The 15,119-nt window shown below is 42.1% G+C and overlaps 1 long non-coding RNA gene across 1 annotated transcript in view; it reads right to left on the reverse strand.

The window, feature by feature from the left end:
- Window positions 1-238: 238 nt before the first annotated feature.
- LOC145807735 (uncharacterized) overlaps window positions 239-15,119 on the reverse strand; it is a 47,873-nt gene continuing 32,992 nt past the window's right edge. The window contains exon 2 of the long non-coding RNA XR_014351090.1: window positions 239-593. This is a non-coding gene — a long non-coding RNA (uncharacterized LOC145807735). The remainder of the gene's footprint in view (window positions 594-15,119) is intronic.

Raw genomic sequence — 15,119 nt, forward strand, 5'->3', positions numbered from 1 at the left:
ACTGGTGCTATAGTATCCCTGGAATATGTGGAGTAAACTACTGAGCTGAGGGCAACATATAACATTTCCTATGAAAGCTGCCAGAGGTTGAGAACAATCAGATGTTGTTTTCTCCAAAAGCTTAGTGCCTCTAAAGGCATGCATACTCCATAAAATGAATATGTGCCTTGATAATTTCAACTACCAAAACAGAGTACAAAATTTGACAATTTAACAATATACTCCTAAGAAAGGGGTGAAGAATTACAAGAACTAGTTTAAAGTTCACTTAATTTTCTTGATCAGAATAGCAGTGCTTTGATGAACTTAAACCACAAGTAGAATCATACAATATGCAACTTTACAAAAGAAAAGATGATGAAAACCCTCGCTAAAAGATAATATTTAGTGATTCCAACCAAATGATTTTGCTTGTTAAGTTGTTATACGTACAGACAAATGGAAGGCTCCCAATGACGAGTTCAAGTATTTTAAGAACATACCATCAAGACGAACAGAAGTCTTCACACAACCCATAGCTCCACTCAACATGGAGATTCATGAAAGCAACCTCTACATTAGAGGATAAACTCAAAAAGAGCTCAAAACAACACCTGGAACAACTTCCAACATTAGATCCAAACTCAAAAAATTAAATAAAGAAAAAACCATAGGAAAAGCAATAAATAAAACAAAGGAGACTACTAACTCTTGAAGACAAATGAGTATACACTACAAGAATTAACACTTTTGGCAACAAAAAAATTGGTCGCTAAAAGCCCATTTTTAGTTGGCAAAAGTTATCCGCGACAAATTTTTTTGGTCGCTACTTTGGTCGCCAATTGAGGGTCGGCAAAAGTAATTCGCGACCAAAACTTTGGTTGGTCGGGAAAAGTTGGATTTGCCGACTAAATTTTTGGTCGCTAAATATATCATTACTGCGACTAATCCATTTTGTCGCTAAAACATTTTGATCGCAAAAAGTCGCCTTTTGCCGACAAAATATCTTAGTCGCCAATTGTCACATTCCACGACCAACAAATTTGGTTGCCAATTATCACATTCGACGACCAAAAAGTTTGGTCGCCAATTATGACATTCCACAACCAAAGATTTTGGTCGCCAATTGTGACATTTTGCGACCTCTTAGTTTGGTCGCCAATTGTTACATTCCACGGCCAAAAATTTTGGTCGCCAATTGTGACATTTTGTGACCTCTTAGTTTGGTCGCTAATTGTCACATTCCACGACCAAACATGTTTGTCGCCAAAAGAAATGTTTGTGCAATTAAAACTTTAGTCGGCAATAGACCTATTCGCGACCAAATCCTCTGGTTGCCAAAATTAATAATTTTAACGACTAATTATTTAGTCGCCAATTGTGCTTGGTGATACACCGACCACTTTATTTAGTCGGCAAAAGTATAACTTATCTTTCCCGACTAATCAATTGGTCGCCAAAACTATAAAAACAAAACCAAATTTTGGTCGCCAACATCCAACAAAATAAACCTGTAATTTATAATAATCCATCCAATTTATTCAATGTAATTTGTAATTTGCAAAATCATTCAAACCAACAAATAAATTGAATCATCAACATTCAAAAAAATTTGCTATATGTAACAACCATTTCTGAACCTGTTTAATTAAAGTCAACAACTATTATAAGTTTATATCCACAAATAATTCCAAACTACATATTTCATCTACCATAAAAATTTAAAACATAACAAGTACTTGTTATTATGTTTTAAATTTTTATCCATGTACATCAACCCAAAAATATAACTAGTAGTCTACCAAATATTTTCTGTACACATCCATCCAAAAATATAACTAGTAGTGTATCCAAAAATATAACTACTAGTCTACCATAATATTTTCCATATACATCTATACAAAAATATATAATCCTTCCAAAAATGCAAAAAGTGCCAATTTGTCATGTACAATTTAGCTTTATGCACGAGTTCATCCATCTGCACCAAAGAAAAAGAGAAATGATGTCAGGTAAAATTGGACAAATAATGGAAAATGTCCATGAAAAGGAAAGGTCACATTAGCAAATTAAATGACTATCATTATCAAATTGTAAATAAAACAATAGCATTCTTATGTCCATAGAATAAATTGGATCAGTCAACATTCCAGATCCAATATAGTGCCACGTAGTAGAAACCAACATGGCAACTGAAATTGATCCATATTGTCAATAACTCCTATCTTCCTCAATGAACCTTTCATGTGAATTAAATTTCAATCCAGAACCAACCACAATCAATACCCCAGCTGTGTGTGCTGCTATGTGATAAAACAGCTTTTCAGAAGCCTTTCATATGATAAAACAGGTTCCGAAACTTTTCCTAAATGTTTCTGTTTTTGTGAATGGAATGACATACTGAGAAGTAATTCAATCCTACCTAGGAGTCTATGTGAAGTTCCATATTTGCTATTCTTCTTCTTTTCATACTCGTCATCATCAGTATGCGTACTTTGCGTGGTTTTATTTAATCATTAAAATTTCGAACCTCAAGACTTAAGCATTCACAGGATACTTGGGATTTCAAATTGCTTTCAGACATCATCAGTATTTGAATGTTGTTAGCTATTGTGCTAGATAGTTGAGGTCAACCTGATTCCTCTTAATTTCCCTCAAAACAAGAGAAAAAACCATCCTTACATGCAAAATATGAATAAACATTCAACCATACCATAAGTTTATCTCATTTTCTCCAATTTCAATATCATATTTACAATAGATGTCTAGGCATACATTTCTCCTACTTAAATTTCAAGTCAACAATGTTACAAGTGTAGAGATACAGAAGCTTTTAAACCTTGCACTAAAAAGAAAAAAAAAAAAGAAGGGCTTTTAAGTCCTGAGTTGACTATACATTTCTTTTTATTTTTCCTTTATTTTAATAGGAGGCCACTAGTTCAGTGGTACCCATCTAACCCTCCCAAACCCCCCCATCTAATGGGTACTAAACTGGGTATACTTTTTATTTTTCCCTTAATTTGATTTGGGCATCACATCTCTTTTGTCAATTCTTTCATTTGATTGTCTCTTGGTTGATACAACACAATACGAAGATGAAGACAAAAGAAAACATTAGTTTGTGCCCAATTAATAATAAACTGTGGAAGATTGAACTCAACTAATATTAAACCTAACGAAAAATTTCAAAAAATATAGGATATGACAAGTGGAGAACATGCACAAACTATTTAGTTGAATATACTTACTACATGGCATAGATAATGGTAAACAATTATTAAATGTCATATACATGACTATTTAATATAATAATAATAAATATAATAATTTTAAAAGTTCAAAGGAGAAGAAAAAATATATAAACTTACGTTATTTTTCTTTAATAATTTGATTTCAAGCTATTTTATTCAAAATTATAATGTGATTAATGTATGTTTAAGAAATAGACACATATTTCTTAAGTGTAAGAGCTGTGTCCAAGTAAACAAATTTTAAAGATATGTTTGGACATATGTTCGACAAATGTTGGGAATTGTCCGACGAGTGTCATGCCATGTTAGAAACCAACATGATACGACACCTTCTTAGAAGTGTTTGTGCTTCTTAGACTATGACTTTTATTAATTTATGTTCTCAACAACGATATTATTTTCCTTGAATAGAACGGTTCATTACATGCCTGACTAGTGAGGTTATGTATATGATGATGTGACATCTTTTTCCAGAGCATAAAGTCTGAGATATATTTAGGGGGGTGTTGGGTTGTGTTTAGTGTTCAAAATTAACACTCTCATTTTAAATTATATTTTTGATCAGTAAAGTCATTTTCTAAATGTTAGAAATGCTTCTACAAGAAAGTCATTTTCTAAATGTTAGACGTGCTTCTGCGAGTGTCCAAGAAGTTGGTGTTTGACACTAACACAACACCTCACTGGAATTATCTATCACCATTCAAGTGTACATGCTACTTGATCATGACAACCATTGATTTCATAACCAGCATGAATGACTTCATCTGAATCATAAGGCTATTTTCATAAACATGCTGGCCAGAAATTTGGACATTAGCTATTTCTGTCAATTATTTCCAATATTGTAGCTGGCACCACTTTAGCTTCCATGACTTCAAGCTTGACTCAGTGAAGGAACAATTAACTCAAGACGAGAGACAAAAACAAGAGTAACTCTATAGGAAAGATAATTTGTGAATATGCAAGCAGCTACAAGTTATCCATAACTCAATAGGTTAAGAGTGAGAAACATAAGATGTGTACTAGCTCTTGCAATGTTCTCCTTCAACACAAAGAATCCACCAGGCTTCAGACCACCCTAGAAGTGAAAACATAGTCCATCAAAATTAGAATTCACCACATAGAAATGTTCTTTAAAATCATTCAACACAACAACAAAAAAATAAAAATAAAATCCCACGTGTCGAATAAAATCATCCTACAAGGAAAATACGTGACCTTGATACAGATAAGATTGTCCATTGCCACGATGTACATAGTTTCTTTAAGACATTGAGCTCCAAGAATTGTAAATGCAAATGCCATATTTTTATGGATACAAATTTTTGGTGTCATTGTTGAATACGGCAATAAAGGCAAAGATAAAATAATCCATATTTGTCCATATTTCTATGCATTAATTTGTGCTACTCAACCTTCTTTTAGTTACTAAAAGAAGTTCAGTACACTACTAAAAAAATTACTTATTGCGACCGCTATAAGCCGTCGCAAATAATAGAAATACAGTTGCAAAAAGCCTTTTGCGACGGCTATAACCAGCCCGCGGGGGACCTCGCTACAGCTCGGACTCGATTCGTGGTCACGGTTCTAAGTCTGAACCAAAGAGTCCAAATTCGGCAAATCGTTTTGAGAAAACAGATTTTTGAAAGAAGTGCCAAACATGGACTGCTTTTCCAGATACAGAGTCGCCACCTAAATATTTTATTTTGGGAAATTTAGGAAACCCTGACTCGTTGCCTAAGGCCACGTGTCCGTCATCACCAAAGTTGCCTCGGCTCGGGAACTTGGGTACGATTGGGGAAGGTCACTTCGTGAGCACCCCCGCTCGTCCGGTCAGAGACCGGCCTCTACTAACCATGATATCTATTTTTGAAAACATTGTGTGTTCTTATTCCGGTTTTTAGCCTAGATTACTATGTGATGCGCACAGCATACAAGTATAGACTGGATCGCCTGAATTGGAACAAAACATTTCATGTTCGCTTTTTGAAAATGGTTTGCTACCCGTAGGTAGGCTTGAAACATTTGATGATTTATTCCAATTTAAGTAACCCAACCTTCACCCACAGGCATTTAGGCAGTTATATCACATAAGCATATAGCCTCATGGTAAGCATGCTATTCATGGCAGCACTCACACGCATGCAAGGATGCTAAAGCATAAAGCTTACCGAGTACTCCAAGCCAAAACAAAAAAACTGTATTAGAAATCATGCATGAATCCTAAGTATACAGGAATGCCTGATGCAACACATGCAAAAATGCAATCTATAGTAGGCCCGGCTATTCTAAAAGATGGCATATGGGATGCAACAGCTAACAAATATTCAATTTGGAATTGAAAGTACGATGCAGTTAGTATGATGCGCCGAGCCCGGTGCGTGCAATACAGATGAATGAAATGCAAACATGCTATCATACTGTATGCTAATTGAAATATGCCCTAATCTAACCACCATAAGCGAATAAATAAAAGGGAGAAAGACGTGGGGTTGGAAGACATACAACACACACGCACACTTATTACAATATTGCCCTCGCACAGAGGGTCCAAATAAATATACAGTCCCGAATAAAAGAATATTACAGTCCAAATAATACAGTCCAAATATGTACAAATTCCTAATTAATTAATGAATTAACTAAGAAAGTAAATAAAACTGGCATGCAAGCCAGGGACTGCCTTGCTTCTGATGGATGATGCATGTCCGGGTTGTCTTGCGCGGAAATCCACCGGGATGCCCCAATTAGCCTCTGTTTAGCAGTTATTCTTGAAACGCGTGCCAAGTCCCGAAAAGTTGCTGATTCTTCATTTTCCTGCAACAGAGAGCAGGAAAGGGGCATAGCAATGTATTTTCACAAATATATGCATGCCTCGATCCTCGTGCCACCAATCACGCATACCGAGGTATGATGGCCGAGGAGTCGAATTGCACAACTCAATATAGAATGAATGCACATGAAAACACAACAAGACCTAACTCCATCATGGATGATCCGGAGTGTCGGTGACTGGGGAATTGAGATACATTCCGTCATTCGGAGTACGAAATGCACCTCGTTTCCCGTGCCCGGGCTAACTCCTATTCCGAACACGATGCAATATGCATGACATGCATGAAATGCAACTAAGATACAATTCTAACATACACAATGTTATGAAATGAGATGCCTCGAAATGCGTGCACGCGGGCATGCAAACCGAGGAAATGCATGAATGCGATCTAAGATACAACCTAGTATGCACTATGCTGTGAAAATGAGATGCCTTGAAATGCGTGCACACGGGCACGCAAACCGAGAAAATGACATACACAATGCAAATGATATGAAATGTGATATGGGCTTACACTAACATGAGAGAGCCTCAGCCACACTCACGTAAGAGGCCGATAGATGAAAATGAAGTGCCTCGAAATGCGTGCACATGGGCACGCAAACCGAGGCAATGGCATACGCAATGCAATATGGAAAAAATGATATGTAAAATGCAACATGGATTTTCAGCAATGAAATGTGGGGGAAAACTGCCCCGAAATAAGGCGAAAACACACCCGATGCATGGAATCTCTCCCGAAATGCAAAATTAGGCACATAGAATGAACTACAGCTATACAAAGCATGCATAATTGGTACATGAGGTGAAAAGACAGAAGCAAGGAAACCTCAAACTAAGCATTTTTCCAGTTCAAAACATGGCCAAATAGCAAGCAAAAACAGTGCAAAACTAGCATGCAAGAATGGCCCCTAAACATGAGATTATGAAGCAACTCATAGCTGCTAACTCCAAATAGGTTAGGGCCCTTCAACAAAGTTGAATAGGGGCCCAAAATATGATGTTTTCCAGAACTGTAAAAACCCCAAAAACAAACACAGGTATGGCTGCACTCCCATGCAAGAAAAAGGGCCAAAAGGTGGCCAAAGAGGCAAGTGGTATATGCAAAGCCCAAACTGAAAAATTCCCTTCTACAACATTGAAGAGGGACCAAAAATATGACTATTTACAGAACTGTAAAAACTCCAAAACAGTATACAAACATGCTAGAAATGCAATGCAAAATGAGGCTCAAAAGTGGCTATAACACAAAGTATGCAAAATATTCATCAAACAGCCAAAGACCCTTAATGAAACATGAATAATGGGCCAAAATAAGACTATTTTTAGTACTGTAAAAATTCCAAAAACCGAAGCAAGATAGGCTAACAAATCATGCAAAAATGGGGATTAAAAGAGAGATATAACATGAAGTGTATAAAATATATCTCAAACCATGAAAGGCCCTTAATGAAACATGAAGAATGGGCCAAAATAAGAACTTTTATAGCTCTGTAAAATGACCAAAAATGGAACCAAGATAGGCTGCCAAATCATACAAGAATAGGGGACCAAAGATGGATATAAAGACAAGTGGTACATGGAGGTCCCAAACAAAGATGAGCCCTTCTTCAATGTTGAAGAGGGGCTCAAAATAAGCCTACTTACAGTTCATTAGAAACTTCAAAATAGATCACACGTAGGTTAGAAAAAGCATGCAAAATATTGACATACAAAGAGGGTATTGAAGCAAGTGCAAGATGGAGGGCTCAAACAGGGTTGAGCCCTTAATGAGACATGAAAATGAGCTCAAAAAAATGACCTTTTCAGTTTTGGTCGGAGCTCAAAACAATAATCATGTATGGCTTGCAAAAGATACAAGAAATGGGCCAAAAAGGGGAAATTGCAACTCACCCTTGAAGACCAATTCTTTTGTTGCTTCTTGGACCAAATTTGTTGCCTCTTAGCTGTTGGAATTCCTCCCCTTGCTGCTGGATTGGAGTGGTGGTGGTAGAGCTTGGTGGTGTAGAAGAAATGGTAGTGTAGAGCTTGAAGGTTTTCAAGGAAATGAGGGAGATGGAGAGGGAGTTTTCTATTCAAGCTTGAGGAGCAAATTTTCTAACCCTTGTATGCAATGTTGCCAGCCGATTATATGGACAAAAAAAGGGGGAGTAAAGGAGGGGCAAAAGGTGGGGGAAAATAGGCAAGTTTTCCCCCACAAAATATCCCCCGGATTGGGATATTTTATGGGGGATAAGCTATACAGCTGTAAAGTGAACAGTGTGAGGATCATGGCCGGCCAGATATTTTTGTTTTAGGTGGCCGGCCGACCACATCTCCTAGCCGGCCGGCTTGGGGTCAAAAGTGTCAAGTTGGTTTAGTGGCCGGCCACCACATAATGGTGTCCTCCCATGTGCCCTCAACACAACCCTGTGGTCAAAAGTCCAAGAAAGTGGCTCAAGGGTGTTCAACATTAGCTCGGAAGGAGGAGTTCAAAAGGGTCAAGCAACATTAGTGGCCGGCCACCAACTTTTAGGGTCCTCCCATGTGTGTACATCACAAATATGTGGTTCAAAGTTCAAGAAAGTGTGCCCAAGGTGTTCAACATTAGCCCGGAAGTGTGAAAAATGGGCATCGGAGGGCGTCGGGGGATATATAACTGGTTGCTGCAACAATTACTGGCCTCCCACCCTTCTACGGCCTTCCCAATGATAAAACAGAGGTACCTGCCAAAAATGAACGAAAACCGTTGCAAAACGAATGTTCGGGGGCCAAAACGCGCAGTTCGGGGTCCCGAAAATGGGCTGTTAAGCACCGAAAGTGGCATTCGGCCACGAAGTGGGTTTCTCAGACCCCAGTGTCCCTCAAAAGGGAGAAAATAAAATGTATGCCAAAATTTAGAGCAAACGGAGATGGTTAAGCGATCCCGACCTGAGGCACACGGCCAATGGTCCCGAAAAACCGGAAACCGGACTCCGAAATGGGCAAAATGGCCTGCGGCCACAAAATGTAGCCCACGGCCACTGAGAGATGGTCTACTGGACCTCTCCCTTCCCTCAGGAAAAGAAACCGAGAAAATCGAGTCTGGTTCGCAAACCGAGGCAAGGCACAGAAGAGGGTTCGGAAGTCCGGAGGCAGGGCTCGCAGCCGAGACTCCGAAACTTCTGAACGAGCACATTATGCAATATCACCGAGCGCTCAATCAGTGACGTCTGAGTCTTAAGGTCGGTCAAAAATGGGGTGTCTACAGTTGCCCCTCTTTGACAGAACTCGAAAGTCACAAGAATGACGGGAGTGAATGTCAAAGCCTAGAGACGTCCCATTTTTGACAAGGCCGAAGACTTAGACAAACGTACAAAGTAAACAGAGATGTGCCCGCAGGCAGGCCCGCAGGCAGGGGGGGCAAAATGCAAAGCGATATGCAAGAAGCCGAACATAACTCAATGATCATGCAAATGCAGCGAGCTGTAATGAAGCAAGTATTCGCAAATAGATGCAACAGTTTTAAGCAAGAATGCAAAGCAACAACTACATTTCATGCAGTTAAGAATGCGGAGGATTATTCAATCCCCGCCACGTCTCACACAGAGAAGATACGATACCTGCGCGATTCGTCTGGTCGCACCAGCCTCAATTGAACCGTACATACAATATCGTGCCTGCAAAAAAAGAGGAATTTCAACAAGTACAATATGCTACCAACATATATTCAATGTGATTCTGGAAGTTTGACACACGCAGTGCTGGTGAGTGAATGCATCGCAATGCAAGAAAGGAGCGTGCGTGATAACGCATGCTCAAGCATAGAGGTATGGAAATATCAAGAAATGTGCATGGAAATGCAAGTATGCTCATGAGAATGCAAGTTATGTGCATGATAGTGCGAAACGAGCATGAATCAGGGTGCCCGTTTGTCATGAAATAACGAGTACGGAAATGCGTGTTTCGGCGAAGGCGACTCGATCACGGCCTCCGATCCACTTCCTGGAAAGGCTACAACTCATTCAAAAAGGATACACTTCAATTTCGATGAATGATGATGAGACACATGTCAGATCTTGAAGCTGAAGTTCCGGCGGAGCAATTTCGCGACCGGAGGTGTACTTTTCTTGAATTTTTTCAGGTCCCGGGAACTCCAATCTTCCTCAAAATTTGCAGGGAGCTAGGTGAGCCTGTGGGGGACATGGCCGGCCAGTTTTATGAGGGATAGGAGGTGGCCGGCTGGTTTTACAAAAAGTGAATGGCTGGCCGGCCGGTTTTCCAAAAAGGAAATGGCCGGCCGGCTGGAAAAGGTGGCCGGCCGGCTATATGACCAAATCCGAGGGCATTTTGGTCCTTTTACCTCCTTTCTTTATGCCCCTTCATCCCAAGACTTGGAGCCTATAAATGCAGCCGAGATCTTCTCTTCTCTTGCCTCCTACACCACTTTCTTCTCCAGATCTGAGTTCCATACGCGTTTTCCAACGCCCCACGCAAGTTGTTTCCGCAAAAATATTCAGTTTCAAGCACTTTGAACTGATTAAATTTTGGTTTCGGAGCTTCTTTTCTCATTTCCGCCACTTGAGGTGAGTTTGTCTCAATATTTGGAAGATTTTCTCGGGAGTTGACTTTTGTTGACTTTTTCATTTCCCGAGAGTTGACTTTTTCCAATTTTGGTTCATTTTCGCTCATTTTTGCTCCTTTTGCAGATTTTCTGAAAATGGCGGGTCATTCTCCTCATGGTGGAGGCTTTCCGGGTGCCGGGGACGATTTTGATCCCATGACTTTGCCCCCGAGGGTCCGACCTTTTATTCCCGGGAGGTACGCTCCGCCAGCACATGTCCTTCCTCGTGCCGTTTTCCGCCATTTCACTGATTTTGATGAGCGAGCCCCTGGGGATCTGCTTCTCCGAGAGCCAGAGCATCACCTCTCCCATAAGGCCCGAGAGGTATTTACGTCATTTTCTGCATTTTTCGTACATTTCGTGCCTTTGCCATGCTTGAACACACAGTTTAGCTTATGACATAGTACTTTATTTGCATCTTGAATATGTAGCTTAAACACTTGAATTTATGAACACTCGGCTCATTAATTGATTGCGAACGCACGGCATACATTAGTTAAGAAATGAACACCCGGCTCACACTCTGATTTGTCGAACACATAGCCCAAATTAAAATGGTGAACATACAGCACTCACTGACTTAGAGTAGAATGCACAGTCCAAACTCCGATTTTCTGAACACGCAGCCCACACTTAAATTTCCTGAACACGCAGCCCAGATAGTGAACACGCAGCCCAAACTTAAATTTCCTGAACACGCAGCCCAGATTGATAGTGAACACGCAGCCCACACTGATTGAAAGTTGAACACGCAGCCCAAACTTTAAATTTTCTGAATACGCAACCCAGATTAGAATAGTGAACACGCAGCCCACACTAATTGAAGGTTAAACACGCAGCCCAAACTTAAATTTCCTGAACACGCAGCCCAGATTGATAGTGAAAACGTAGCCCACACTGATTGAAGGTTGAACACGCAGCCCAAACTTAAATTTCCTGAACACGCAGCCCAGATTGATAGTGAACACGCAGCCCACACTGATTGAAGGTTGAACACGCAGCCCAAACTTAAATTTCCTGAACACGCAGCCCAGATTGATAGTGAACACGCAGCCCACACTGATTGAAGGTTGAACACGCAGCCCACACTTAAATTTCCTGAACACGCAGTCCAGATTGATAGTGAACACGCAGCCCACACTGATTGAAAGTTGAACACGCAGCCCACACTGATTGAAGGTTGAACACGTAGCCCAAACTTTAAATTTTCTAAATACGCAACCCAGATTGATAGTGAACACACAGCCCACACTGATCGAAAGTTGAACACGCAGCCCAAACTTTAAATTTTCTGAATACGCAACCCAAATTAGAATAGTGAACACACAGCCCACACTGATCGAAAGTCGAACATGCAGTTCAAACTTTAAATTTTCTGAATACGCAACCCAGATTAGAATAGTGAACACACAGCCCACACTGATCGAAAGTCGAACACGCAGTTCAAACTTTAAATTTTCTGAATACGCAACCCAGATTAGAATAGTGAACACACAGCCCACACTGATCGAAAGTCGAACACGCAGTTCATTCATTAAATTTTCTGAATACGCAACCCAAATTAGAATAGTGAACACACAGCCCACACTGATCGAAAGTCGAACACGCAGTTCATTCATTTCATTGGCACACATATCATTCATTTCATTGGCACACAGCTCGTTCATTTCATTGGCACACATATATTCATTTCATACTGACACATGTATTCATTCTGAATGCAGGTTGGTTCTCGCAGTGTGCGGGGGTATGGCTCCACCGCCGCGCGGGACTGGTATGTTGAGCTCCCGGAGGCTGTCCGGGATTTAGTAGACTTGGCAGGATTCGGGGCTTTCTGCATTGGGTTGTCACGTTGTCCTGCCAGGAGGACACTGATGGCGGCACTGGTAGAGAGATGGTGGGACACCACCAACTCCTTTCATTTCTCTGCTACCGGGGACATGACTATGACCCCTCTGGACTTCGCTGTGTTGACCAGCCTGGACATAGGAGGTCGGTCCATCCCCTATGACGAGGACATGGGCGAGTGGGAGGCCGCTTGGACATATCTGCTGGGGGCTCGCCCGCCTGTCGACAGGGTTTCTGGGAGAGTCCGATATACTTGGTTCTCTTCCCACTTCCGGCGGGCGGAGATGGTGCCCGAGACTCCTGAGGAGACGGAGCAGTACGCCCGTGGTTTCCTTATGTTCCTCTTCGGGACTACCCTGTTTGCCGATAGAGGGAACACAGTCGGGCTATACCTGCTGAGCGCTCTGGTTGACCTATCACAGGTCAGTCGATATGATTGGGGTGGCGCCGGCCTGGCTACCCTTTACTACTATATGAGCTCGACCTCCCGCGGGCGGGGAGACTTACTTGGCGGTTATTGGAGAGCCTGGGAGGTACTTTTCTGTCCCCTTGATTTACATTTCTGCTCTTCATTACTTGTACATTGCACACACAGCGCACTTTACAGTCTGTATTTTGCTCTCAGCACTTTGTACTTACATTCTGCACTATTTTTCTCAGCTATGGGTCTATGTATACTTCCCAGCATTAGCCCCAAAGTTGGAGGTGGCAGGGCCTCCCATGACCCCATATTCACTGGTGTTCGAGGGCCCGCACCGGCCGAGACCCCGAGAGACCCTCATTTATCTGCGACAGTATTTTGACACTGTGCGCCCATCGGAGGTACTTCAGAACCCTCAGTTCTTCCCATTTTTATCTTTGATTTGCCCTGCACGTTCCTGATTTCTGATTGGTTTATTCACTTGTTATCCGCAGATTACATGGCAGCCTTGGGCACCCTTGGGCGATGGTCTTTGATTTCAGTATCCCGGAGGATCGAGCACCTCCCAGTACAGGTTCCTACTCGAAGGACCTGTTGGTAGAGCATGGTTTCTGGGGGAACGTTTTCTGCGTCAGGTATGGGGGTATCTTTCTCAGGATCCTCCCGCAGTACCCCCAGTCAGTATGCGGATTGCTGACAGGCTCTCTTTCTCGGAGATAGTAGGCGCTATGCTGGGTAGCGATGCTTTACTATATCTCGAGGAGGGGGATTACGACACTTACCGTCATACATATTTGATGCCTCCACTGACGGGGGTTCGCACTCCGATGGCGAGGTCTGCTGGTACGTCATCTTCGAGCCAGGCCCGGGCTCGGGCTGCAGATGCCCCTTCTACTAGTAGGGCTGGTACATCGAGAGGTGGGGGTAGATCGGTTCCTTCGACTCCTCCGACTTATCCTCATCCTGGATGGCCGGACATGCCGTCCGAGTTGACGGGATGGCGTTTTGGGACTCCTTACCCGATTCCGCTAGAGCCTCCACTTCCAGACCATAGATATGTTAGGGATCCTGATTCGCCACCGGTATGATTTATAGTTTTGATTTATCAGTCGGATACTTGGACATTCATTCCTTTACTGATAGTTTTGCTTTTGTATCTGCAGCCTCCGGCTGAGTATGTGGACGAGATTCTCGGGGTGATGGCCGCACTTGAGGGCATGGTCCTTCGGAGAGAGACACACCTATCCGTTATGGGTGTGCAGGTACCGTTCATTTTTCTTGTATTTATCACACTTCTGATGACACACTGGTTTTGAGCATTCTTCTGTATTATAGAGCACATCCGACACACACCCCACTCACATACTGTACTCTTATCTGATTTTCATATTTGAACTGATGTATTGAACTTTTCATTTTCAGATGCCTCATGTATACGCTCCGCCGCGGGCCGGGCCATCTGGGCCTCCTTGGGGAGCTGGGCCATCTGGGCCTCCTTGGGGAGCTGGGCCATCTAGGCCTTTTTACGGAGCCGGGCCATCTGGGCCTTCTCAGGGAGCTGGGCCATCCAGGCCTTTCCGAGGAGCTGGGCCATCCAGGCCTTCTCAAGGAGCTCGAGGAGGGTCCTCCCGCAGACGTAGGGCACGCGTTGTAGAGGCGGAGCCCGAGGAGGAGGAGGAGGAGGAGGAGGTTACCGACCGCCAGTCAGAGACATCTGCCGAGGAGGGGGGCTCCGGTCTTGGTTCAGGGAACAGAGGCGAGGCTAAGGGGGATCCTGAGGATGACAGCTCCGACCCGGATGATGATGATGGTGCAGAGGTTGTCCCGCAGAAGAGGATGAGGAGTGCTTCTCATTCCCGCTCCCGAGGACATTGATGCTGCCGTTTCCTGCTTTATTTTTCTTTTTGCTAGTAGTTTGTAGCACTTTGCACATTGTTAGGCAGTTTTATTTTTTTGTAAAACTTGTACCTTTGTTTGTTGTAAAACATGATGGAATGAAACAGCCTTTGAAAAGGTGTTTGTATTTTAAACCTTTAGCATCGTATCGCATTATTTTATTTCGCACAAAAATTGAATGGGAATGTGCATTGTGTAATCACCAAGTCAGGTAGCGAACCGACGCAACAAACTAAGCAACTCAACTAACTAAGATATAACAGAACCTTTAGCAAGTTTACAACTCGATAAACAAAATGCAATAAC

Source organism: Camellia sinensis, chromosome 14 (assembly GCF_055761805.1).
Source record: "Camellia sinensis isolate YWXY chromosome 14, ASM5576180v1, whole genome shotgun sequence".
Taxonomy (NCBI): Eukaryota; Viridiplantae; Streptophyta; class Magnoliopsida; order Ericales; family Theaceae; genus Camellia; species Camellia sinensis.